Raw genomic sequence first — 24,076 nt, 5'->3', positions numbered from 1 at the left:
AATAGGGCATGCACAGTAGGTAGCTGCATGCCCTAATCTGTGATATGATGCATATTTATGAATGTGAATATAATTAAAAGCTGGTGCTCCAAGTGTCAATCAGCCCAATTTATACACAGATCATTAGAGGAAATGTTTCTCTTGAAATGGCAGAATATGTGCAGTGTGGACCTGGGCGTGCAGATTATATTTTTTCCCATTTCTTCATTTAGAGCTTCCTTTTATGGCTTGAGACCTGGAAAATCCTTGAAAAAAACATTAGGAAGATATTTATCTAATTAATTGCTTTTAAGTCTTGACTCTGTGTGTGGGTTTTCAGGTTTTTCTTTCCTTTTTTTCTTAATGTGAGTTGCAAAGCAACAGAGGCATAATTAGTTGAATTTGGAGGATTTGTTCAAAAACTTTTGAAATAACTTAAAAATAAGCAAGTTTTTCAGTATCAGTAGAAATTTCAGATAATGTCTAGGGATACTAAGTTTGATGAAAATACTCTGGAAAATTATGATTTTGATGTGATGATGTTCTCTCCTTGTAACAGCAGTTATTTCAAGGAGATTTAGGGCCCTGGTCAGTGAGGTGGCACAATATTATCAAAGCCCAAATCAGGGGCCCTTGGGATTATTAGGGGTTCAAGGGGAAGAGATATGGACTGGAAGCCACTTGAAGCTTCATGTGGACAATGTGCCCAGCTTATTTTATAGCCACATTTGTGAGAGGGGGAGGATGCTAATTCTCCATCCTCTGGGAAATGCTTGCTCTGGATCAGAGGCTGCAGAGCATGTGCAACTGGTACCTGAAGGAGGCCAGCATTTGTCTGGTTATGGGAGAGGAGGGAATTCATCTCACACATCTAAAATTATCTTGATTTTCATTTCAGCTTTGTATCTCACCTTTAAGAACATGAGCAGCTGTCCAGTGAGTGATTCTGTGCCAGCCGATGTGGAATGTGAGGTCTTTTATGTAGCTAAATGCAGTGATTTAAAACATCTGCCCATATCCCTGTTTTTTCTATTTGACTGTTGTTCCATAGTGGAAACTTCTTAATGTGATGGAGACTTTTTATCACGTAGTATCAAATTTCCAGAGTTATCTTTTCCCTCCTTTTTAGAAGTAGATATGTATTTTCTTGTGAATGATGGCTTATATCTCAAATAATTTTGGGAATATATTCTTATAGAATTGTGGCTGTTGAAAACGTCTTGTATTTGTGTTTTGGGTTATTTTGTTGGTTTTTTTCTTCTGTGGGAAAAAAAAAATGTTAGGTACCATATTACAATGACAGGGATGAATATTAATAGAGGAATATATTTACCTGTAGAGGTAAAGCAAGAGTAGTTTACAGGTATAATTTTGGGAGCTTTGTTTAAGGTTTTTGGTTTTTGGTTTTTTTTTTAACTCCTCTACGAATAACTGCAATTCCAATGTGAGTGTCCTGGATGTTAAAATAAAAAAAAAAATTGCTAATCCTGCTGTAGGATACATGCTCCATTTGTATGACTGTGGGAATCTGCTGTGTGTTTATACTAGGAGGGGTCTGATCCTTTTTGTTTGCTCAGTGCTAATGCCAGAAGTTTGTGAAACCTGTTCACTCGCCCTCGAGATGGAAAGGTCAGTGTTAACTTCTGCCCACAGGGACAGTCTAGAGAATTAGGGTAGGCATGGGTTCCAGTAAATCCAACTAAATATATCAAGAAGTTCTATTTGCAGCTTTTTTTGGATGAACCCTTGTGTGCTTTTTATTTTGACTATGAACACAGTGTTGTGCAGACCTTGTATAAGTGCATTATTTAAGCCAATCCAAGCCCTCTTCTGTATATTGAGATCTAATGTGGGAATCCCTGGTAAGATGCCTTGACACAAGTGTTCCCTCTGTCAAATGGTACTAAAGAATAACTTTTTCAGTTGACCTAATCCTAACCTTGATCATGTCCAGATATGCTGCTGCTCATAGCAAAAACTGGACCACCTTAATTTATTCTTCTTTTAATTTGTCAGTTTGGGGACATATTACCTTTTAACTTTAGGAAACTATTTTAAAAATTTCTTTAGATTTGGTTTGTTAGAAGCTACCCATTTGCAGTTGATGTTTAATTATTTTTTAGGACCCATGAGTTATGAAAATATTTATATAGTTAATCAATTATACTACTAGTGGATAATGGCTAAAAATATAGTAAGTAACTTTAAAGTTATATATGGCTTATAATCTTTAAAGGGTTATAGGTCTTTAACTACCCAGTAAAACTATAGAGAATTTACAGATCACTGTTTTATTGGTATTATAACTTAACTACTTCTTTGAACTTTCATTAATGACTGTTGAGGCTTTTTAAGGATGACAGTATCTGTTTTACCTTTTGGCTGTTACTTTTAAGAAATCTGTGATGTGAAAGCAATATATACATGTATTTAGGTAACAGATTGAGAAATTGAAACAATCCAGAAAAATGGTAATGGAAGTTGCAAAATATTGATATGGAGAGAGATATGGATATAGGTATTTATATAATATATAAATAATATACATCAAAAATATGAATATTGTGCTGTTACTCATGTGGGAGTAAATGTATTTTATAATTTCCTGCCTTGTATTGCTAAGAGTGAGGAAAGAATGAATGTTCAGGGTTAATCTTCCAGTCCTAGGAGTAGCTTCTGGGTCTAATTTACCACCAAATGGGTGTAAATAATTGAAATCTTTTTGGCCAGAGGGCTGTGAGCAGCGAAAATAGGAAAACACTTGCATTTATGTCGTTGGCAGAGCCACTACTAACCCCAATTAGGTCTTGAGTAATTAAGGCTATTCTCACAACTAGTTAGATAATTTCTTGCACATCTTGTTGGGTTAGATCAATTCCCCCAAAAAACCTGAAAACTGAAATGTAATACCTGGACTTCCTGGTGAAGCAGCAGCAGCTCATGCTGTGCAGGGCCTTGGGCTGAGTGGGCAGAGCCCAGGGCTGGATGGCCCCAAATCTCTTGAGTTACAGGGCTGGAGGAGCTTCCATTACCCAGAGTTGAAACGGAGATAGAAACCCTTGGGGTGGAAAGAGAAAAAGCCACCTCTATCTGCAAAGCACTGTAAGAAGTGCTGTGAGAAATGTTCTTCTGTTCTCCCAATAGTCCTAAATCCAGCTCTAACATGTTCTGTTAAATAAAATTCAAAGGGTCACTTTCTCCTAAAAAGTCATCTAGGATTTTAGTGTTTGTTCAGCTCAGTGTCTTATAAAATTTACTCTGTTCTGAGACAAAAAAAATTATGAATATGAAGCTGTACATAAAACATGGTTTTCAGCTCAGAACAACAGCACAAAAATTTACTTGAAATAATTGTGTGGACTGTCTTCTTCAATTACTTTCAATAAAACTGAATATTTGCAGTTCATGTTATACCAACACAGTCCCAACCTGCTGGGCCAGGTTTGGTTTTGAGCAGCCCATAAAATGGTCTGTGCCTTCTTTTAATACCTTTTTTTTCAATACCATTCCTCTAACTTTTAATCTCTACTTCAAAAAACAGTCAGCCATAGATATGTGTAATGTTTCTAAGCACTAAACCACACTGAGTTTCCTAAGTACTAAACCACACGTTTCATCTGAAGCCATCAAGAAGGAACAATGTTTATGTGAGTCTGCAACAAATTCCACGTGTGAAGTCTCTCATTTACTGAAAATCTTCCATTCACTGAGGCCAATGGCTTGTGCCAGAGCTTTGTGGTGTGTCAGCCGTGCAGATTGTTTCATTGCATCAGGAGTTTGCTGTGCTGTCCATTTGCCAGGTGTATTGAGGGAGAGGGGTGGGAAATGATGTTACTCCAAGGCTTTGATCTTTTTTTGTTAATGAACTGGTTTACACCTCGGGTATTAAACAGTTGGAGGCTTTTTTTTTTTTTTTTTTTTTTTTTTTTGCGGTGAAGGCTGCAGCTGATATGAAAACAACCTAAATTTGGAGTAATACAAGCTAAGCCAAGCAACATTTTTCCACCTCCAAGTAATGGATTCTATTGCCCCATAAATTTAAATGACTCTTGTTGCTCGTTTCTTGTTTCCTCCTCCCATTCATTCTTTTTCTTACTCTTAACATCCTTGGAATATGGAAAGCATTTGGATTTAGTAGAATGGCTTTTGTTCTCAGTTTTAAAACACAACGTCTCTCTGCCACCCATGTGCTAACTGCCTCAATTTGTGGGTTTAACCTTTTCTAAACACACACACACATGCACAGAGAAATCCTGCCTGTTGCCCTTCTTTTTGGTGGTCTGCAGGCAGGCATGGGTAATCTCAGATTACTGAATATAATTCCTGATTGTTACTGGATTCTCTGGATTAACCATTGTGTTGTAGGTTGAGGGAAATGATCTCTGGTTCCACTTTAGTTCTGTTTTCTTACCCAGGGGCAAAGAGGAGACTCGGGGAAATGACATCTCCTTAACTCTGCTGTCTTCTCCTCCTTTAATAAACTCACTGAAGGATGTTGATGTGTACCAGGGAGACATTATGCCTCATTTTGGGTGGCCATATTCCTGAGTAATTTGTCCAGTGGTTTTTGTTTCTGTGAAAAATGGAAGTCTGTCAAGTGAGAGGTTTAGCAGAGGATGTTGTTGATGACAAGATTTGTTTTACCTGCTCATCTGTGCAGCAGTATGTCAGGTTGTCTTACTTACCCAAGGATGATGTGCACTCTGTGTTTTTGGTAGTTAGAGGTTTCCAGTTTATTGTAATCTTGGAGCCCCAGCTCTGAGTGTGTCAGCTTTAAAGTTTAGCGCTCTGGTATGCATCCAAATACCTGAACATCTCTGTGTGAAAGACTGGTTTAATAACCCCCAAAGGGTCCTCAGGTTTAGTTGAGGAGAATAAATAAATAACATTACATAGGAAATAAAATTAGAATTAGGTCTTCTCTTTCTCATATGTCATGTCATGAGGAAAAAGTTTGGTATCCAAACTTAATATCATATTCAATTTGGTAGATCAAAGAAAAGGTGTGAAAAGTTTCATATGGGGCTATTAGAACATTTTATTTAAAGTTCAGGTGGAGCTGATGTGTTTTCATGTTTTTATGGGGTTGAGGGACAAGAGTTTTTTGGTTTTGTTTTTTTTTTTATTTTTCACAGGTCAAGTTGAATAAAAGCTGGAAAAAAAAATTCAATCCTCTTGCCCTTCTGAGGGTGAACAAAGTATCACTGATGTCATACAGGTAGAGTGACTGAATGATGAGCACATTCTGCAAAAATTTAATTTAATCTCAGGTCACCATTTGATTGGAGAGATTAAGAGTTCGGTTAACCTTTGGTGAATTCCCAGGGCTGCCTCTGTGCGCTGACTGGAGGGAGCCTTGGGCAGCTGTCCTAAGGACAGGCACACCAGTGCCAAATGTAACTTTAATCAGGTGGATTTAGTTCGTCTGCCTCTATAAACTTCAAATCAGAGAGGGGACCAGTGCCACATGATTGGGAAAGGAGTGTATGTCCATGCTGACAAACCTCTGTTGGCAAAGAAGGTTTTTTCTCTCTATAGAAATGTTCAAAATTGGGTTTGCTTGGCTATATTCAGTGCAAAGCAGTAGGTGTGGAAGAAACCTGAAATAATGGAGAGTGTAAATTAATAATCTAAATGCTACTTTCTGATTATCAGCACAAAATTAGACATTAAATAACACAGGAGGCATTCATAGGCATCAGTATTTTTCCTTTGCTTTTTCTGAAGTCCGATTTAGTGTTGATATGCTTAGTATCATTCTTTTTTTCTCCCCTTTTCAATGTCTTTGATTTTAAAAAATGTGGATAACTTTTTGCATACTGAACAAAAATGTATAAACCTGTTCCTTGCTGAAGCACTGAAATAGTCCTGCTCTTACGTCAGTGATGTCGATAATGCTACTAGTTCAGACAGTCAAATGGAAGTCTCTTAAAGGAAGAAAAGTAAAAGAAAAAAAGGGTGCTCAGGACTCGTGACCCTCAGTGTATATTTGAAGTTTGGAAAAAATAACTGAGAAATAAAGATATATATACATTACTGTATCTCACATTACGAACGTGATATGAACTGTCAGGTCTGACAGTTTTATTTCTAATTCTTTGTAGTTCCCAAGTTTGTTTTTGGTCAGCATCTATGTCTGCTTAATCAAGACTGAAATTTTCAGTTTAGTTTTGATGGCCAAATGTATGACCTTTATATTTTGGGGGGAAAAATGTCACACTTTGGCAGTTGACTATGCAGAGATGTTTGAGTTACAGGCGCATATTAAAAGCAAAGAAAACAAAATAAATTTCATCCACTGATCAACATGGTTTTTTAATAAGACCAGTACACTATAGCAGCGATAAAAGGAAAAAGGTATTAAGAAGGTGGGGCAATGTGGGACAGAAGGAAAGGTAATTAATTGTCACTCAGGTGCTTTACTTCCATGTAAATCTTGTCAGTGTTGGCTCTTGCAGCCCCAGTTTAACAACATTATTATAATATAAACATAAATATGTAACCTCACATGACACTCATATGGGAATCTCATACTTCACAACACAAAACTAAAGAATCTGATTCCTCTGAGCTGCCTTTTCTCCCATGGGACACCTGGGAGAGCAAAGGTGAATTTTTGAAAGGAGAGCAAAGACCACTTCAGAATTTTTTTCTTCACCTTTCACCATTCATTCTTTGAATTTTTTTGTTCTACTCTCTCTTTGCCCCATCTCCTGGCACTTCAGGGAGTTGATTTGAAACCTTGCCACCATTGGAGACTTCATATTTTCAGCACCCTGTCAGCATAATCTTAATAGCCTGATGCTTATAACATGGCTGTAGAAGTGCTGTAAGTGGTATCACCCAAAAAGAGCTGTCTGTGTAGGTGAAACAAACTTCTCCATTCTTCCGAGCAAAACTAGTATTTATGCTATTTACACTTTCCTAAATGATCTCTCAGCATTCATTGTACATGCATTGTAGATACTACCAAGCTTGGGAGCACAGAAGAATGGCATAGGTAGAGATGTTCAGATGCATTGCAAACCTTTTGTTCAGCTGTCAGACCATCTGAATGAAGATGGTTTGTGTCAGGCATCCTATTACAGCTACTTCATGCTCAGGCTTGTTTCACCTGTTCCCTGGGTGAAGCTGGCAGGAGTCACTGCAACGTGAAGGATCTTGCACCTGCAATCCTGAGCTTTTGCCCAGGAAATCTGCATAGAACCCCTATATTAATGAAATGGCTCACGTCCTGCTTGGTTCATGCTAATATAGATATCATTAATATCGATCACAGATTAAACTTCTGTCTTCAAAGAAAGATAGGTTTAATTATGGTTGAAATCCTTCTCTGTACTTTAATCTGTAATATTTTACTTTGAAGTTATAGTGTTTCTCTGGGTACCGTTTTCACATCTGAATATATTGTCATGTAAAGCCCACTAAGCTGCTTCATGCCCATTTATTGCCCTTAAGAATTGATTCCGTCCCCTCAAGCATTTCCTTATTTTTTGAAAGTGTGCCTTTGTAGACTTTACAAGATGTTACCACCTTAATCACTATAAATTCCAGTGTGTGCTTAAGGTCTTAAATGTTTAGTCCCAAGAGGCTTCACATTTAATAAGTGAATTAAGCACTCTTTACATACTGAAAAACGTGCAGAATAAAGACATTCTGTAGAACCTGAAACACTTTAAGAAGAGGTTTGTGCATTATAAGTGCTGCTCTGCCTCACATTCCTCCTTTTGTAGCAGTGCTTTTTGACAGTTTCTTGGTAAATTGGGCTTCCATGCTGTGTAATTAATTTGAACATTCATCTGTGCCTGACTGAAAATTTTTGATGGCTTCATCTTTTAATAAATAAATCTGATTGTCCTAAATTCCAAAGCAAATAAAACAAAAAGTATTTGAAGGTCCTAACTGCATTTTTCTCCAGTGAGATCTATATGCTCTAATGCTCTGCTTAAGAACAGAGCAGGACACATCAATCAGAAATGCAGATACTGATTTACAGGGTATTCAATTAGAGACCTGTTTTAGAGAGGAGAAATGAACTGAGCATTCAGCTGACCACAGTGTGTTCTTTGAGAATTCATTACTTGCTGTGTTGGAAAACTAACTGGTCAAGGAAACTTACCTTACCTGTCAGGGTTGCTATTTGAGAAAAAACCACTTGCCTCCGTCAGCACGGCTGTTTAGATAAACCGATCACTTCTCTAATCGATTCTGAGTGCTGAAAAGTTGCCATGGATACAAGATCCTGCAGCAATCAAAACAGAAGGTAAGTTTAGAATTGGAAGTGACAGATTTATTCATCACATACTTAACAAGCCTTTGAAGGGAAAGAGAGAGTTTGTCAGAGTCCTTAGGCTGTGTATAAAAAGATTGTGGAGAAATACTCAGAGAATTGCCAATAGGCACTTCAGTTGGAGAGGACTGGGTAATATTTGCATTAGAACCATTGCACAGATGTGTTTGCTTGAAACTTTTGCTCTGGATGACAAAACCATCAAAGTCTGCAAGCCTGTTACCATTTATCTTCTGTCTTGCAAAGAAATGGTCAGCTGCAAATTTCTGTCTTCATGATGGAGGGTTTCAAACTGTTCCAGGCTCAGCTTAGGAGGCAAGGAATGCAGGGCATCCACTTCTGAAATCAAGCCTTTGGATCCTTCTCTCCTTCAAAGTAAATTTCAGAAAGTGAGTTTTTAATGTCCCCTACTAAAAATTGCTAGAATCCTGCAAAAGAGTTTATTGGATTTCTTTGTGATCCTGCTGAGCTGCCTTCTGCTGTCCTGTTTTATAGTCTTCTGAGTTTAGTGTATTTTTCAGCTGAATGTTGCAGGGATGTCACTCCTTCATTTGCTGATGATGTCGCGTCGCAGTTTGGTACACAGGACTCAGTCCTCAGAAATTCACTTACTTGTATGAGTGAGATGGGAAACAAAACAACAAAATCTACTTTAAATGTGAAAGGTCATGGAAGACAAATAAAAATAACCAAAAGGAGAGGGAAGTGTTGCAGTCATTTCATTCTCCTGGGTAAGCTTCTTGCAGTCTTAGAACTGTGCTGAAATTAATTTTCTCTCTTAGTTCTTTCAGACTCCTCAGAAATCACCTCTCCCCCTCCCACTTCTCTAAACCGAATGTATATGTAATAAGAGGACATGTAAAACCAAACTCATTTCCTGCTTTCTCCTATGTATAAACATACAGTGCTAATTGAATTTTTTTGGTAAATCAGTGTGCACCAAAAAATAAAGCATATTTCCTTAGTTCAAAACATGTCTGGGTTGGAGGGTTTTGTGCTCAAATCAAGAAACCTCTGTGGCATTATATAAACATGCAAAGAAAGTCAGTATAATCGATAGGATTTGCTTTTAATATTTTTTTGGTTTTCTTTTCAACCTGTGGCTTCCTAGTAAAACTTGGAGATTGAAATTCACTTGCAAAGAGCCAAGAGAAAGCATTTAGTGAATCTGTATGCAGCAACCCAGCTGTGTTTAGCTGGCCTCTCATCCCAAGGAGGTGAGCTGCCAGAGAGGTGCTGTGCAGCAGAGAGGGTACGAGGCAGGACTTTAAAGCTCACAATTGGTGTTTAAGTGCTCGATAGAACTGTTTGTCTCTGAACCAGTGTGGTGTGGGGCTCAGTCATGTGTTCCCTGGAGATGCTCTTCAAAACAAAAAAGTTCTCATTTCACTGCATTCAGGAGTGCTCTTGCTTTTGCTTAGCAATTCAACTCTTGTACATTCTGTGTTTGTGATCACAAAAATGTTTTTCCACAGAATCTTCAGTCTTTGTGTCTGAGTATGCATCATTCAATACTTATGTCTTTAAGCTCACATGCACATTGTAAACTTAAATAATGCATTCTGTTACTAGACATAAATAATGATACAAATTTTGTTTCAATTTAAGTGGATCTGTCTTAATTAGTATACTATTACGTATCTTCCTCTTCAGCATTCTGAGGGTTACAAATTAATGAAGTCCATCTCATAGCAAAAAAGAAAAGCTTTCATTAAAAAATTGAAATTTTGTTTGCTACTATATCTGAAGCTAGTGCTATTCACAAAAATTTGGGTGGCTGCCCAATATTCTTTTGAAAATCCTCAATCCTCCAAAGATATGCAGAAGAATGTGATTTATGGTGCTCTCCTGTATGCTGTGTGTCTTTCTCTTTTGTTTCAAACACTCAGTCACAGAGGAAGAACACCTCCTTATGGCCTTCAGAATCATAAAAAAATGAATAGCCAGCATTTGGTGGAGGGCTGGGGAGGGATGGAATCCCTAAAACACCTGGAACGCATTTGCCAAAATATTAATCCTGGGAGTAATTTCTAAGAAGTTTGAGAAAGGTAAAAGAGTTTAATGCTCCCAAGACAGTTGCATGGGTGTCTCTTAAATGATACTTTTTTTTTTTTCTTTTTTTTTTTGCTTCTATAACTGCAAAGAATTATTGCTCTAGTTGTCCATTGCCCCACTGCAAACATTTACCAGCTCCTCTGTGAACACTCCTGGTCTCTCCTGGTGCACAGCCAGCCTTGTTAGTGTAAATTAATGTTTTCTGGAGTGTCAGATATATGTAAAGAGACATGGTGTTAGAAGGTTATTTAGAGAGACAGAGATAAGTATTTTTTTAATCCATTAAAATAAGTTTAAGTTGATGTTTTGCTCTGAACCAAACTTGCAATCTTCTATAGAATTTAATTTGTGAGGCTGCAACATTTTAGGCTATTCTGCTAGACCAAATCTGTCCATATCCTTCATGTACAAGGGAAGAGGGACCATTGCAAGGGTTGATCTCAATCTTACATCTCCGCTCTCAGTAATTTATAAATAATCACTTATTTTATGAATAGAATTTTTTGTATTTCCACTTAAAATTTGCTATATTTCCACTTATAATTAACTCTCTAAAATCTAATACCTACTTAAGGAATGATGTAATTAAAAAATACAATCTATATTCAACAGGGAAATACATTGTTTGGATGTTTGGATAAGTAAAACATGAGAGAGAATGTTATACATATCACCATGCATAGCATGTAAGGAGAATAGTTTTGTACTATTAGATACAGGTTAATCTTTACATTATGAAATTAAGTAATTTTGCCTCACTACTTAGATCTACAGCAATTTTTCCTCAGTTATTGTGTTAGCAAGTACAGCATGACCTTATTGAATTGGAAATCCTGTTAGTCCTTTGTACCAAAGTCACAAATCACAGAGTTGCACTAGAATACTCTGGGGTAAATACTCAGGTTTGAAAACTGAATTTACCTTACTTTGGCTATCCTAGAGGTATAATACTCCTTAATGTATTTTTCTGTGTGTATCCTTGGTGGACTTTATAAAAGGTTTAAAATAAGAGGTCTGAGATCAAAATTAATTTTACTCTCTTTATACAACATACAATAAATCCATTTCAACAAACATGGAAACTGAAGATCCTATCCTGGGATGTAGTTGTATAAGTTATCTAATGCATCAATTACTTCTCTACTGTTTTTTCATCGAAATTCATGATAAGGTTCTATTTAGAACTGTTATAGTATAATATTTCTAAAGAGAGGAAGGAAATTATTTTATGCTAAGGAATGGACTATAATTCCTGAGAATGTAATGGAATTGTCCCTTGAAAACCTCAAGCTGAGATACAACAACTTGCTTCCTGCCTTGGCAGGCTGTTCTAAGAGCAAGGGGCTGAAGTGGCCACTGATTTGAACTGTACCCCCTGATCAGCAGTTCAAACTCTTGGCAAGTTTTGATTTATAGCCTTGCAGGTTTAGGAATTAGGAGAAGGGAGGGAGCTGCTCCATTAAGCTCCATTGTGTCTGATTATGCACTTTGCCCTCTGAAGAAGGATCCTGCAAAACAGTATTGGGAGTTCTATATCCACGCTGGTCTTTTTGTCGGGCAATTTCAACAGAGTCATACAGGAATGGAAATTTCATCCTGACAAATGAGTGAGCCGTCTTTTAATTCTGCCAGGACTGAAATGTATTGCTCTAAAACTAGAATCTCTAAAGGTATGAAACTCATTACCTCTTCAAGCTGTCAAGTACAATTAAAGTCTAAATCTTTAAACCCTTTTTTTTCCAGACACTAATTTCCTTTTTGGGGTGAACTGTTTTAATGCTCTCTGCAAGGCACTGAACTGAAATCTGAGTTTCTGGAGAGTTTCTCAGAGTTTCAGGTCCTGATTAACAGCAGGATGATGCTCATTAGTATGACATTATTTTATTACCAGATAATTAGGCTGATAATGCCAATTCAGATCTTGATCACTTTGATAACAGCACAGAATGAAGCTGATAATTAGGAATTCTAATTTGTTAACTGGATATTTGTTCACAGACCCTAGATTGACCACCAAAAAAGATTTCAAAAATAGTTTTCTGCTTTCACTCTCTTTTCATTTTGGAGGTTCAAAACCACTAACCAGACATGGGACAGATCACCTAAATTCAGGAGAGTAAAATATGGTTGGCATATGGAGTCACTAAATAATTTATTACCTATTCAACTATCAATGAATAATTTTATATTTTTAAGATAATATTGATGGGCTCTAAAAAAATGGGTCAAAGAATTTAATTCTGAAATCACTAACACTATTGGATATACTATGATGTAACTGTAAAGATTAAATTTAGATAAACTTACCACTCAATGCTTCAGCCTGTTAAGCTAATTTTATACTTTACAAATTGTTTTGCCCAGAACTTTTTCTTCTCTCTAATGAGAAATGTCTCCTTTGAATGTCCTGCTTAAATGTATACTGGGGACATGTGAATTATTCAATATAAGATATTGTGATCTGCAAAATTTCCAAGTTGGTTTGTGTCTGGACATCCAACAAAAGTCTACGGTGGCCACTTTGCTCTGTGGATTTCCTTCTACACTGACTTTTCTCAGTGCTCAGAATGGTTAGAATTTTGTTTATTCGTTGTTGAGTAAGGAATGGCACATACTCATAACATGTTACTTTCTTTCTGTTAGGGGAGGACCATAAGAATTCCTCCTGATGCTAATTTAAAAAATTAGTTCATTTGTATAGATCGATTGTTTGCTGTTTACTCTCTGAATATTTAGCAGCAGAAAATTACTGGCAGGAGTTGTTACTGACACAGCAAATTTTAAATTGACACTAGAGAGCATTTATGGGAAATATGTTTCACAGCTGGAGTAGGAAGATTGAGTAGAAAATCATCACCTTAATACTCTGTGATCTGCATGGGTAAAGAAATCAGCATGTTTTGAATGTCTAAAAAAATTAGTGAGAAATGGGTAGCAGAACAAGTGGCTTTTACCTGCAAGATGGCTTTTAAACAGCATGGAATTGTGAGTAATGCAATCATCTAATAGGGAAGCCCTAAAGAGATCTCTCTTCCTCTGAAATTTGGTACTAAAAATAAAAGCAGGTGACAATTCCATAGCTGTATGTGGAGGCTTGGTTTTTGGATGATCATCTGTAAGTCGAGACATAAAAAAAATTCAGTGCTAATGGACATGTAGCTGAGGCACAAAATATACACTTGTGAAGTACAAAAGAGGTCATACCAATGCAAGTATATGAATTAGAGTTTATAGATTTTCACATACACTTTCTGTATTTTTTGCACCAAAGACATTGCTAAACCACAAGCATAACAAAGCATGCAAATGCCTTATTTCCATAAGAAATAAGGTTTGCTTTTCCTTTCTCTTCCCCCTTTAACAATTAGTAAATGTAAATAATAAAAGAGAGAAAAATTACCTTGAGTTAATGGAATAACAGAAATGTTGGACCACGATAACTGGAAAAACTTGGAAATGTATTGGGTAGTTTCAATATATCCGTGGTCTAGAAGGCCACTTTTTTGTTTCTTTGTTTTTCTCCTGCCTGAACATTATCATCTTTATGTCCTTCTGGCAATACAAAGAAGGTCTCAGGTTTAAAGTAATTTGCTCTTGATTTTAAAAAAACAGTTACAGAACCAAAGTGAAATAAAAGGACCAAAGGGTTAATAAATCTTTTGTGTCTTCTAGAAAATCTTTATAATTTAAATATTGAAAATGATTATTTGGATGCACTTCTCCAGTGCTTTTAGGTGATATTTCAGATAGCAGTGCGGTGAACTGGAGCTAATGTACAGTCATCTTCAACATTTTAAGTCTCATGGTAAACCAGGTTGTACTACCTCGGATGTGAATTGCGTCACTGAGTTGAACACTCATGTTCCTGATGAAAAAGAGTTCCTGTCAAAAGCAGACCCAGCCTGAGCTGGCTGAGGCCAACTGAGAGCAGGATGTGGTGTTTGCTGCTGCTCACACAGGGCAGCTGATTTATAATTAGAAGTCCAAGTCCAACTCCTTGTTGTTCACCTGAAAAGAAGAAATAATTCTTATCTGGCTTTTCAGTCGTGCAGTGTGAGGTTTAATTTCTCTTCTCTCGTTACCTGCAAATACAAAGGTATTTAGGAATATGCTCTCTGACTTGGTGAGGTTTTCTTCTATAAATCTCTTTTCAGTGCAAACCACATCTAGTCATTATTAAAGCCGGTGGTGGCTGTGTTTACATTGGAACTACAGAACTACATAAGTATTTCAAGAAAATATTGCCATACTACTTTTGCTTCCGTTTGTGGAGCTTGATTTGTTTTCACTGGGCCCTGGATTTTTTCTCCAGATTTGCTATACAGACCCTGAAATTCGTTAATCACATGTTAGCTCTGGGGTACTAACCCCAACTTCACAAGGGGGTGGAAAGTGTGGAGTGAGAGACAGGATAATTTTACTCTTGCTAATAGCTCTTAGGTAAAGCAGTTCTCAAAACAACAGATTTTTTTTTTTTTTTTGGCTATTAAGTTTCTTGGTCTCTTATTCTCATCATTCTCAAGAAAGGCTAGTTCTTGGTTCCCTGAGTTAAACTGTGCTGGATGCCAGAGGAGTTTAAAGTTTTCTGCATGCTAACATTGAATGAACTGTGTTAATTTTCTTTGCTAAATAATGTGCTCTGCTATATGTTTCAATCTCTAGTTCATCTGATATATTAGACATACATTATTGGTGTTTAATGAATGTACCAAGATGTTTCTCTTAGAAATGATAACTATATAAATAATTCAAGTAGTCAGAAATCAAAATTACTGTGGCTTGCCTTCTGCTTTCTCCCCTGGCAATCTGACACCACAGGAATATATGGGTAGGGAATGCTGCTTGGGAATGATGGGGAAAGGTTTACACTTCCTCTACAGGAGAAACTAAAGACTGTCAATATGAAAGAACAGCTAATATATTGTGATTTGCCATTAGACCTCTGAAACCAGCATCAGGGGATAAAAACTGAAGAGAGCAACAGGCTTGAGCAGTTTCAACCCATGAACTCCTTCACAGTGGTTAGGGCTGCCCAACATCCTGACAGATAGCATGTTCTGGACACAGGTGTGGGAATCACACTGGAATTGTGATTAAACTGCATATTGCAGCTGAGATATATATCTCTATCATCAAATATAACCTACCTTTATGCACGATATTTTGTACCACTCCACTAAATCAGAAATCTAGTGTAACATCAGTGATCTTCAAATTCGTAAATATTCTATTAAGCAGTACACCCTACACTTATAAAATATCTAAAAGAGCCTGGTCAATGAACACTGGCTTCTGACAAATGTTGTTAATCAGGATGGTCTTACCAGAGTGATTTTTCTAAGGAAAGTAATATCTAGTCATAAAATAAGTGTTCATCCCGTGAAATCGTTTGATGTCCAAAGTGGCACTAAAAAGCCCTATTGCTTGCAGGCTAATGGTCAAGTGCAAGCAAACGCAGCGTGTTGAAGGACAGAGGATGGGAAATTGGCCGTTGTGGAATGAGAGGGCTGACGTGAGAAGCAGAGCATTTCAGTGAGGATGTGAGAAATATTTGTAATGACTCAAGAAAAATGAATCTAGCAAATAAGCTTAGAACTGCTGCCAGATCTAACATTGCTGATGGTTTTACAAGACGTGAAAAATAAAAAAAAAAGGAAAGCAAATGAATATTTTCTGACAATATTGGTATTATAACTCTTGGGACCTATTTGTGTAGCTTTGTTTTTTCAATTATGGCAATATTAAGTCAATTGAAAAAAGTTTGTTAATATTTTTGGTGATATTCTACATTTCTAGGCCTTTTAATAAATGGAGGAATACAATATATTACTCCTCTTAAATTCTATCTGCTTCATATTTATCCCTTACTACTTTGTAGTTAGGGTGTAAGAATGTTGCTTGGTACATAAGTTAGATGCTGAACTATTGCTGTTGATGTTTTGTAAGAATATATATAATATATGTGTGTGTAAAAAATCGCTCATACATGGCAGGTAAAAATATTATCCTTTTTTCTTTTGTCTTCTGCGGATTGAGAAGACACTGTAAGAAGACTGGTACTTTTAGGTCTACTTCAATGAGAGTGTCTCATTTTCTTAAAACTAAAGTATCTTCTGGGGAAATGAGATGCAGCAGGTCCTGATGCTTTACCTAGCAATGAATAATTCATAAGCAATGAATGGAAGCTAAAATACCTTCTTTACAAGTGAAAATACAAGCAATGCTTTTCCCTTTGAAAAAAGTGGGTAGCTACAGAACTTGGGAAACTATTTGAAACATATCGAATATTGTATAACAAATAATAGTTTTGTTTTGCATTTTGTTTTTATTTTAACTGTACCTGTTTTATGATGTTCACACAAGGTGGATAGAATAATACTGTAACTTTATCACAGCTCACTTTAGTGTTTTTGTTCCAAAAAAATCCCTGTGCTTGCCAAAACCTCTTGTTGATACCGGTGTGTCATGTGGGAGGGCAGTTCAGACTTCAGAGGAGTCAAATGCCATTTATCTGCATCATGTTGTTATCTATACAGGCTTTTTCAAAATGCCCTTTCCTTACTTGCTGATTATGATATGAATCACATTATGAGGCATTTGTATCCTCATATGTGTCTACTAAACAAGCTTTTACAAGGGCTACTTTGGTGTGATTGCTGATGTCCTGTGTTGCTGGGAAATGAAGTAATTTCATGTCTTATGAATACTTGGTGTAGGATATGCTATGAAAAATATCCTTAAAAAAATCTGCTGAAATTACTTATGAAGTATTTGAAGACCCATAACTCTAGAATCGACTGCCACAAATTATATTAAAGAAGGAGAATGAAAAAAGTAATTTTTTTGCTGATGGAAGTTGGCAGCTGTATCACTCATTTTCTTAGTGAAATGGATTCAGCGGAATTAATGTTGGACATAAAACTTCCTTTGAGAGGCAAAACTGCTTAAATTGCAACTGTATAAATATGATAGGTCTTCCACAGGAATAGGAATGAAGATTTCTAATAAAATACAGGCTTAACTGGAAAAGTGTTTTAGATGTGTGCAGGAGAGGGTACATCCATTTCCAAGAACCAAACTTGACACTCCTGTATGTCTCAAAACCCCGCTTGTGTGGGCAGACGCATGCTTTGGGCAAACACAGCCTTTCTCGGTGTTTTCAGTGCACAGAACTGATTTTGTTTGGGGGGATTGATTTTTTATTTTAGTTTCAGCTGTTGCAATTCTTCCTTTCAATCTAGAGTTAAATTTTCAGAATTTTAGCCAACAATGCAGCCATACTGCAAACCCCAGCATAGGCCCTTTTCCCATGGACAGACAATCATTATTCTGCCCTTCTCCAACCTAAATAACCATTACTCTTATGTAAAGCAGCTGCTTCCATTTTAAGGGTGTTTCTGACCAGGTACTGAGCAATTGCCTTGCTATTAATATTATTATTTCATTTAATAGTGAAGCAACTACTTGGCCCAAGTGTCTCGTTCTCCCTTTTGTTGTGGAATAACTTTATCTCTTTGGAAATGGGCAGTCACAGGAGGGCAAGTGTGTTTCATACATATCATACAATGATGGTTTGGGGAAGCAATGATATCTTTGTTAAAACAATTGGTCTCAGGAAGCCGCCAGTAAGCACAGAGAATTGTGTGCATCAAGGTTAGATTGCTAGCATTTACATGAGAGTTTGGGCACTTTTTTTTTGCCAAAGCTTTCTTTTTTCTAAGATAATTTTTTATTGTGTTGTTCAGTCAAACATACTTATAGGCATTGACAGACATCACAGAATTGTCTTCCTCAAAGGGAATTTTTTAAGTTTGATAAATTCTTTTTTTTTCTAATTTCTTTTTTTGACTTTTTAAAAGTTCTGGGAGGCAGGGACTTAATCAGCCAAACAATAATTTTTATATAGGTAATTTACATATAACTGAATCAAAACTGCAGTTCCCTGCCAGCTTTCAAAGGCCATACCAATATGTCCCAATAATACAGGTTCAATTTTTAAAAATTCAGACTGGCTCTGAATTTTAATCCCTAGTTTAGTCCTCGACCAAACTGGCCCGTATTAAAATTTCCTTCTCCAAGTTGCCTTTCCCATCTTCCCCTTGGTCTGTCACAGCATTAACATGGCACTTGCTGTGCTTGCTCTGCCTTTTTGAAACCAAATGGACCTCTTCTAAATTCAGTGAATCTGACAGCTGGAGAGCCATTGGTGATGAGTTTTTTGGTATTCTTAAACTTTTTGTTGCTGGAGTACTTTTTTAACCACTGCAACAGGAATTAATTGATGAAGCAGTGAATGCAGAAGCCAGGTGCTTTTCCCTTGCCCAGATTATCCTGTGCCTTCACTGGGAATTGTCCCCTTGCAGTACTGAAGAAAACTGAACTCAGTCCCCTAGGCAGGGTGAAGTCAATGTGCTGGAGAGCTGAAAATGTTTGCATTTCTTTGTGGCTGCTGCCATAGGGAAGCTGAGCAGCCTTGGACTGCAGTGGCTGCACCTCCTGAGCAACAGGTGGGGTCAGGATTTCAAAGCTGAAACAGGTGGTGTCAGGTGGGATTTGAAGCTTAAATCTCTGATTTTTTTTGTTTGTAGCCTGGACTAAATATGTGTTAAGTGTCTATGCCAGTTTTCTTTAAACACAAATTTGTTCTCTTAACCAGCCTCTGTTTTGTTTTAAAAAAACAAACCGGAGGTCCTCATGTGTCCTTGGAGGTTTAAAACAGTAATGTGTCCTTAATACCTTAGCTAAAATACATTTACTTTAGTCCTCTTTCATAGTTCACCAAGTGACTGGAGCACAAGCTATCGAAATGACGTGCCTGGCAAGATGAAGAAGTCTGCAGCTGGAAAATGAGGGTATAGTAAATGCATCTCGCTTGGCTTGGGAGTTAGCAGGAATCTCAGATTTGGGAAATGAGTCAATACCTTGCTCAGGAAATCAGCATGGGTATGACAACAACAAGTAAGACACACCAAAGAATTTTTTTATTTCTTTCTTTCCTTTTTCAAACATAAAATGCGACCCAAGTAATTCTGTCTCTGCTCCCTCAAGGACATGCTCATTATTATTCTGTGTAAGGTCAGGACAGGAAGGAGGTGGGTTATGCTGTGCTTAGCAATGGGCCTGAAGAGCTTAACCAAATCAGACCAAGGATAAAGGAATCAATAGTAAGGGACAAAATAAGCAGTGCTGCTCTCTGAATATCACATTAGTGTCACATGTTTTCCTTTCTGTTTTGTGAAAGAAAAGCTCTGGGCTCATATAAATGTCTGTTGATTTTTCAGGTGTGGTGGTGCTCAAGAGCTCTCCCTCTATAATGACAGAAAATTGAAGGCAGACAAAGATGGATGGGGGAAAAGTAGAACAAAAAAATGAGTGGGATAAAGCTAAGAACCCAGGGTTTGGTATTAGCAATGAGGAAGTAAAAAGGGGATCTCCAGAATAAAAAGACACCCCCCCTCTTTCCCAAAAGAAAAAAAATGCCACCTGTAATGACTAAAACCCCTAGTGGCCCATGCATTCCAGTAGTTTTAGGGTTGGATTAATCTCTCCCAATTCAGGTATCCAAAGAGTATATTTTTGTATTTGACAATTTATATTTTTAATAATAGAAAATAACTAGGGGCTGTCTAGGAATAACTGACCCTATTACAAAGATAAAAATTGGGATAGTGTGTAAGTCCTATTGCATCAGTAATATTGTGGTATCGTGGCCTAAATGTAAGTGTAGGCGTGACTTCCTATTTATATATTTGTATATCCCTATTCTTCCTGCTTCTTTCTTCTTTCTTTTGCTGTGTTTTGGAAACTGAAAGGCTTGTAGCTGCTTTCTGTTTGTTACTCTGATGATTTTACCAATGAAAACACAACTCTCTTTCTTGGCTTTTTAATCCAATCATCTAGGTCTGTATACAGTGGTTCACAGTCAGCGTGGGAAATTTCAGTTAAAATCAACCGATGCTGAATTGTTAATGTTTTCATTGAATTGTCAAACTTGGTGAATTCATTGGTGTATCAACAAGAGACCTTCTGAGAAAATTCATAGAAATGTTTGGTTTAAAATTTGTGGAGAAAAGGAACAGAAATGTCCATTCTTGCTCTATTTCTTGCCTATATTGCCATACCAAAAAGTTTCCATACCCCCTAAAGATCATATTTTGTTAGAGTAAGTCTAGGTTTCAGGAACAGCATTAAGTTCTGGGTAAACATGTAAAAGGAGAGTGCAATTCTTTTCTTCCACAGCTCAGAAGTTTAGTTCTCTCTCCAGAACAGCCACTTTTAATTGCAGAGTTGCCCATTTGTTGTGTTTCTGACAAGGGTCCTGCATAAAGCCATTGCATTTTGTTACTGATTTCATAGAATTAAATTTGACACTGCTGACTTGAGAGGCATCATAGAACTTTGCTATGAGAGAGTAAAAATGTAGTAAGGAAAGAAAATAATATACAATAGATTAAAGGGGGGCAGAACCCCAAAATGCTCACGTCTAGTGAAAAAGATATGAGATTACTGAAGGAAACATAATTACCTGACTTAATGAGGAAGGTCACTCTGCCAGCTCTGTGGTGCAGAAGAGACTGAATTGAGAGCTGTCTGCCAAAGAAGCAGGAAAGTAATGAGGGGAAACTTCCTGCCTATACAGCTGCAAACATCTGAGAAGGAGGAGTGGAGAGCCACCCACTTATCTAGAAATGCCTTTCAAGAGTCCTTTTGAAATGGTGCACTTGGGAGAACATTTACCTGAACAACAGCAAGTAATCCCTAATTGAACTGCCAGAGGCTGTTTCTTGACAATGCAAAGCATTTTACTTTTATCCTTCCCTTTTCTGGTGCTGATTGATAGATGGGTTGATTCTGCAGTTGCCACTGTAATAGAAATCATCACAATACTATCAAGTACAGTTTGGAGAGGGTTTTATGTGTCATTCTCTCTCTTTTCAGTAACTTTATCAAGATCAAAACCAAACCAATTGGCTTAAAAACACTTGAACTATTTAGAAACAAATACTTGTGTACGGATTTTGATTTATGTAAGTCATCCAAAAAATTCAAAAGGTAATAAACCTTAAAATAAAAGTTAAGTTTTAGTGTGAAGTAAAAACATCCAAATACCAATATTCATTGAAAACACTTTTAATTAGCCACTTATCAAGGGTTTAATTGTATGTGTTTATATAATTTAATGCATTTCTTGCTATCTCTGAATTTCTATTTAAAAAATTACTGCTCTGTTTTAGTCGCTGCTGTAGCTAAACCCATGAGATTTTAAGGATGATATTTCTTCTTTCATGTCTGGGTCTTGAGTATTGTTGTCATTAAAACAGCAGGTTGGGAAAAGAAAATCTGTTCATGAAACAAGAACAATTTATCCACATGCCACACACTCAGAGTCTGGATCAGTTTGCACAGCCTGTTCTCACTGAGCCCAGCCTTGTTCACATGTGTTGCATTTAGTATCAGCTGATGCATTATATATAAATATGTTGTACTTTTCAGTTCTTTGTCAGACACCTACAAATTTTACTTTAGTAATTTTATTTTATTACAAAAATACTGTATCTGGACCTTTTGTTGACTTTGTTCATTGCTTTCACAGCAAGACTCTTCATGAAAGTCATTAAAGACTCAATGAATCTTACAGATACCATTATGTGGATATGTTCTCATCTTTCTTCCCAAAGGTGGTGGCCCCTTCTGAGTATGTAAACAGAAATGCAACCAAGTGTTGGCTGCGAGAAATGATGAAATAAATTGTTTAAACAGCACCAGGAGTTTGGGTGAACCAGACTCTTTTCTGGCACTGATGTCTTTTCTGGGTTCTGTGAAAGGAAAACCCTAGAGCACTCAGAACAAGAAATCTCTTCAGCCTTTCCCCTTTTAATAACTAATAGTTTACGTATTTTTAAAATTGTTTTTCTACTTTGCACTTGAGGACACAGAATAGGTAGTGATATGGTCACATATATGGCACTGATTTTGCTCACTTCAATCAGTCAACGTGCGACAAAAATATATAACTGCTACTCTGATGCCTATTCTTGTCTATAAGTATTGGAGGAGGAGTTGCATTTCATCTGTTGTCCATGAAACTGGTAGGGGAATAGAAGTGAAAAAAATTGAGCAACTTGTCCAAGTAAAGAAAGTCTTGGGCAAAACCTGTGATAGATTTAAAGCTTTTAATGTCCTTCACCCCAGCTCTGCTCTCAGTGAATTTTCTGTTCCCAGGGAGACCTGTGTGGCCATTTCTCTCTGTCATCTGAAAAACTTTTCTCTGAAGTACTAAGGTTTTATCCAGCAATTATTGCAGGTAAAAAAACCCCCAAAACCTACATGTATTTATCTACTTTATTTATTTTAAAAGAAAACCATGAAATATCTCACCTGGAATTCTTCAAAATGCTGATCTACTGCACCCCTAGAAAGGGGAAGTTGTTGGTATTTTAGGCCACCTCTCTCTTCAATTTGATTGGAGATTTCTGATTTATTTATGAATCACACTCACTCCCCATCCCTGTGTAAGATGGGATCAATCTCATCCTAAAATTTGACACAATCCTGGCAATGATTGAGGTGATTAGTACTAGCCATCAGTTTTACCCTTCAGAATAAAACGTGGCAAGTGAATAAAGCCTGATGGCATGGCTGTGCAAAATTTCATTTAACAGCTCATTGCAGGCAGGCCAAGTTGGATTGCCAAATATATCAAATCACTTTTATAGATCTAAGCTGTCTACCTCCTGATTTTCTTAATCGTAAATGGTATAACAGATATTGCTATGGCTTTCCCATGCATTGTAAAAGGAAAGTGTTTCAAATAAGGAGCAGAGCAAGCTGATTTGTTTGGTTAAGTTTACAGGTATAGATTGTATGTACTCCAGATGTTTGCACACATTCCCAGAGTCCTAGGGCCCTTTGTTTCTCCTGAATCCACTCTGAATACTCCAAACACATCCAGTCAGTAGGCAGTTGTTGTCAATGAGTTACTAAAAGGGCTCATCTGTTATATTTATGTGCTTTTCATCCAAGAATGAGTAGTTTTTGCTGTGCTGTTTCCAATTCCAGATACAAGGAAATATGCCAGAGCACAAGCTGCTTGCTTTGTTTACAGCTACATTTTTGGTTCTGACTTTTAGTATATGGGATGACAAAATGTATCTATTCCTCTTTCTTGGTATTGAACCTTTACCTGGATTTTTACCACAGATCTGATCTCTGTATCTATAACAATACACATCTATTTCTGTCTTCTCATGTGATCTCTGACACACTTCGCACACATGTTCTGGGAGGAGAGGAGGTGCTATTATCCCTGTCTGAGAGATGAGGAGATGAAGCACAGAGAAGGAAAATTAAAAATCTTCTTTAAGATCCCACACAAAGCTTATGGTGAGTTTGGGATAGAACAGAAATCTGTTGGAAATTCACTGTGATTCTGGCTTTGGATACTTCTCAAGCTCAAGAGTTCAAACCTGCCGCTCAAGTCCTGCTGGTAGGAGTGGTTTTATCATCAGTCTTGGGGAGGGTATGGTACACGCATGAAAATTTAAAAGCATCCTTGCCCAGGTTTTTCAGCATCCCATTGTGTGCTTTGGGTCCTAAAGTTTGCCCTGTGGTGGTATTCCTGATACTGTTATTACTTTGGCACAGGTGGATTAAGGATGTGACCCTGCAGTTTTTTGTGTTTTCTCCATGGTACACCAATACATGTAGAAATATCAGCCCACAGTGGAGGGCAGTGGTGTGTATCACAATATT

This window comes from Corvus cornix, chromosome 9 (assembly GCF_000738735.6).
Source record: "Corvus cornix cornix isolate S_Up_H32 chromosome 9, ASM73873v5, whole genome shotgun sequence".
Taxonomy (NCBI): domain Eukaryota; kingdom Metazoa; phylum Chordata; class Aves; order Passeriformes; family Corvidae; genus Corvus; species Corvus cornix.
The sequence above is the reverse complement of the archived record's forward strand: the minus strand, read 5'-3'. Positions refer to the sequence as shown.